Below are 4847 nucleotides of genomic sequence, written 5' to 3'. Positions count from 1 at the left end.
AGCACTCAGGAGGCAGAGGCAAGTGGATCTCTGTGAGTTCAAGGCCAGCCTCCTGGTCTACATAGCTCCAGGACAGTTGGGGCTACAGGGAGACCCTGTCTCAAAAAGACCGGAAAAAAAAAAAAAAGGCAGTTTAATACTCTGTTTAGCAGAATAATAGTTGTAGGTTCTCCCCTATGGCCTGTACCTGTCTAGCCACAGGTTCATGGCCCTGATAACAGTGCCAAGTATAGGCTTCATCTTGTGAAGGAGTCCTTAAACCTAATTGGGGTGGCTGGTTACTCCTATAACATTTGTGCCACTATTGCACCAGTGGGCAATAGTGACAGGCCTGTCATTATTGTAGTTCACAGGGCTCACAGCTGGGTAAGGTTGATTACTTTCTTCTTCTAGTAACATTCATAGCACCTTCCAACACCATGAAAGCTTTAATTAAGGTCAGTACCACCTTGGTTTCTCCTTGTTTGTTCTGCAATCCACTATGTAGTGTCTTATTGTCTTCAACAATAGGGTCTTAGGGTCTATGGGATACCTCCCCTCCCCCGATCAACAACTCCAAAAGAAGGAGTTCATTCCTGGCATTGGGCTTTTTATTTGCTAGCCAGTGGTATCAGGTAGGGCCATTGAACCTCTGCTATAGGGTAACTACATTTAAACTCTTTTTACGTTTTATTTGTATATATTTGGAGAAGCTTCTGTGGTAGTGGGTTTCCATATAGTGGTAACCCAGAAACTCAGATCTCTGCGTCCTCACTGCTGTTCATGTCAGAATACCTTCTAATGTCCTAATTTGGTTCTTGTATTATTTAGAAATCTGTTAATTTCCAAATCTCAGGGGATTTTTCAGGGGAGATTTTTTGTTTTGTTTTTTGGAGTTTTTTTGGGGGGGTTGCTTTATTCTGTTTGTTTGTTTGTTTTGGGGGGTTTTTTTTTGGTCTTTTTGAGACAAGGTCTCCCTGTAGCCCAGCTAGCCTGGACCTCTCTATGTAGCCCAGGCTGGCCTTGAACTCACAAATTCACCTGCCTCTGCCTCCCAAGTGCTGGAATTAAAGGTGTGCTCCACTACACCCAGCTTTGTCTTGTTTTTATGTGTTGATTTTGGTTTTGTTTTTTTGTTTTATTTTGTTTTGAGGTAGTCTTCTCATAGCCCCAGTTGGCCTAGAACTCATTATGTAGACCAGGCTGACCTAATCTCACAGAGATCAGCCTGCCTCTGACCCCTGAGTGCTGGAAATAAAGGTGTGTACCACCATGCCTGGCTGGGGAGATTTTTTTTTTGTTGCTGATTTGTGGGCTGAAGCTGTGCATGCCTTGAGTCCTTTAACTTTATTGAGTTTTGTCTTATGGCCTCACATGTGTTCTGTCTTGGTAAAAGTTCATGTACACTGGAAAATAATGGGCCTTCTGTATTCCTGGGTGGAGTGTTCTATAGATGACAGTCGGGTCAGGTTGACAATGGTGATGTTTGGTCTATAATACCTAACCCTGACTGCAATTATTGATTCTTATATTTGCCTCATGGTTCTGTTTTGCTTGTGTTGTGTTAGGAATATACAATCTTTGTTTTCTTTTTTCATATTTTATTATTTTTATTTTATGTGTATGAGTGCATTGCCTGCATGTATGTGAGTGCACCTGTGTCATGCATTCCCGTGGAGGTCAGAAGAGGGCTTCGGATTCCCCTGGAACTGGAGTTAAGGACAGTTCATAGCCGCCATGTGGGTGCTGGGAATCGAACCCGGGTCCTCTGCAAGAGCAGTCAGTGCTCTTAACCGCTAAGCCATCTCTTCAGCCCTGGTATATACAGATCTTTAGATGAATTTATTTCTGGTAATAATCTTTGCTCTGAAATCTATCTGAATCTCATATTGAAATCCCTTTCTTCCTTTTTTCTGCCTTTTTTTTTTAAAGTCAGGATCTAAAAAAAAAAAAAAAAAAAAAAAAGACAGGCTCTCATGTAAGCCAAGCTGGACTAGAGCTTCTGATCCCCCTGCCTCTGTATCTCCATTGCTGGTGCTCCGGGCCAGCACACATCATGTAGTACTGGGGATGGAACCCAGGGCTTAGTGCATGCTTGGACAGAGTATCTGGTTCATTTTGTCCACTTTACTGCCAAACCAGGTGGCAGGAACTGCTTCACCTTCTCTGCCCTTCCAGTTGTCTGTGATGACCAAGGTAGAAGGGTGTCTGCTGCAGTTTCTTGGAACTTCATGTAATCCTTACTTTTCCTTTTTATTTATTTATTTTTAATTAATTTATTTATTTGGTCTTTTTGAAACAGGTCTCTATAGTCCCAGCTGGACTGGAACTCACTATGTAGACCAGCCTGGCTTGAACTCACAGAGGTCCGCCTGCTTCTGCTTCTCAAGTGCTGGGACTACAGGCATGTGCCACCACGCCCAGCCTTTTTATTTATTTTTGATTAATTATATGTATGAGTGTTTTGCCTGCACATATGTAAGGACAGTATGTATGTGCAATGCCTACAGAGACCAGAATTGGGTGTTGGATCCTCTGGAACTGGAGTTATGAACAGTTGTTAGTCATGTGGGTGCTGGGAACCAAACCCAGGTCCTCTGCAAGAACAGCCAGTGCTCCTAATTGCTGAGCCATTTTTCTTGATCTTAACAGATTTGGTAAACTTTTGCCTGGCTGTGAGCAGAAAATCTTTGAAACCCTCAATTTTCCAAGGCATGACAGCAGGGCACTCAAGAGTGCAGAAGGCAACCAAGCTCTCCACCTTCTTTTAGTGTTAGTAATATCTTCCTGTTGTTTTACTTCTAACCTGTTTCTCTGTGTGTGTGCTCCCATGCATGCTTGTGTACATGTTCGTGTATATGTGTGTGTGTGTGTGTGTGTGTGTGTGTTTCTTGTACTTAGGATTCACTGAACTTCTTGGATGTACATAAAATCTTCATTAAGTTTGGAGAGTTTGGGACCAGAATTCCTCAGATACATGTTCATGTTGTCCATCATCAGTTCTGGTAGCCCAGACGTTGAGACCGTCCTGCTGCTGATGTCCGGCTCATTGATGCTTTTTCCTTCTTGATTTGTTTTGATCCTTTTTCTCTCTCTCTCTCTTTTTGAGACAGGATTTGAGAGACCCAGGAAAGTAGATCTCTGTGAGTTCAAGGGTATTCTGGTCTACATAGAGAGTTCCAGGCCAGCCAGGGCTTCACAGTGAGACCTTGTCAAAAAATAAATAAATAAATACAGAATCTTGCTACATAATCCAGGCTGGCCTCAGATTCACTGTGTAGCCCAGACTGGTCTTGAATTCATAGCAATCCTCCTGTCTCAGCCTCACAAATATTGGGATTATACACATGTACTACCATGCCTGGCTTTATATTTCATTTTAGATAGTTAGTTTCCATTACTATGCCTTTATATTCACTAATCTTGGAGCTGGTGAGATGGCTCAGCAAAGGCACTTGCCACCAAGCATAACATCCAGAGCTCAGTTCCTGAGACCCACATTGTGAAATAAGAGAACCAAATCCTGCAGGTTATCCTCCGACCTCCACACACATGCTATGGCATGCATGCGTGTGTGTGTGTGTGTGTGTGTGTGTGTGTGTGTGTGTGTAATGACCAACCTGGTCTACATGGTGAGACCGTGTGTGTGTGTGTGTGTGTGTGTGTGTGTGTGTGTGTGTGTGTGTGCAATGACCAACCTGGTCTACATGGTGAGACCCTAGCTCAAAAAAACAAAAAAATCTGGGGCTGGAGACGTGGCTCAGCAGTTAAGGGCACTGCTCTTGCACAGGACCTAGCCTTGGTTCACAGCACCCACATATATAACAGCTAACAAATGTCTGTAACTCCAGTTCCAGGGGATCTGACACCTTCTTCTGGCTTCCATGGGTATTGCAAAACACAGGTGCACTTACATACATGCAGGCATGTTTTACTCATACATCTAAAATAAAAATTAACTAAAAAATTTTAATTCACTAATTTTCTGCCATGTATAATTTACCATTTATCCCTTGCAATGTAGCATTTGTTCCAATATTGTCCTTCTCATCTATAGACATTAAATAATTTTTCATATCTTCCATATCCATACCTTTTTTTCTATTGTGGCAAAATGTACATACAGTAAAATTTAGTACCTCAACTCTTTATTTATTTATTGTGTATGCATATGTGTGTGTGTGATGGGCAAGGCGGGGGTCGGGGGCACATGCCCTGGAGCTCATGTACGAAGTCAGAGGACAACTTTGTGGAGTTGGTCCTCTCCTTTCATCTTCAGTACTTAAAGTAAAGAAAAAAAAGAAAAAGAAAGAAGAAAGAAAGAAAGAAAGAAAGAAAGAAAGAAAGAAAGAAAGAAAGAAAGGAAAGAAAGAAAGAAAAGGCCTCAAACCAGTGTCTACACTCTCTACCTTAAGATATAGAAGACTAGTAAGTAAAGACAGGGGTGGCACTCTCACTATGCAGCACTGTGCTGAAGTCAGTACTGTGGGTCCCTGGAATTGAACTCAGGTCACCAGGCTTGCATATCAAGCACTGTTGCCTGATGAGCCATCTTGCCATATTTAAACTATTTTAAAGTGTGTAGTTCATTAGTAATAAGTACATTCATAACGTGTAATCACTATCACCTCTATCTCCGGAACTTTTTGTTCATCCCTAATTGAATTATATACTAAAAAAGAGTAGCTCATGTTCCCTCTTTTCCCAGTCCACGCTAACTGTTAAGGTTTAAGCCTGAAAGGTCCCCTTCAAGGCCATGTGTGGAAGGCTTGTTTCTTGTTGATGGAGCTTTGGGAAGTGAGTAGATCACAAGAGCTCTGACCTCATCAGTAGGTTAATATGTTAATGGATCCACAATTTGATGGCAT

The 4847-nt window shown here is 42.1% G+C and overlaps 1 pseudogene; it reads right to left on the bottom strand.

The window, feature by feature from the left end:
- Positions 1-2092: 2092 nt before the first annotated feature.
- On the bottom strand, positions 2093-2695 carry LOC103731094 (annotated as a pseudogene).
- Between the last annotated feature and the right edge of the window lie 2152 nt (positions 2696-4847).

Source organism: Nannospalax galili, unplaced genomic scaffold (genome assembly GCF_000622305.1).
Source record: "Nannospalax galili isolate Female #2095 unplaced genomic scaffold, S.galili_v1.0 scaffold1714, whole genome shotgun sequence".
NCBI classification, from domain to species: domain Eukaryota; kingdom Metazoa; phylum Chordata; class Mammalia; order Rodentia; family Spalacidae; genus Nannospalax; species Nannospalax galili.
The sequence above is the reverse complement of the archived record's forward strand: the minus strand, read 5'-3'. Positions and strand labels throughout refer to the sequence as shown.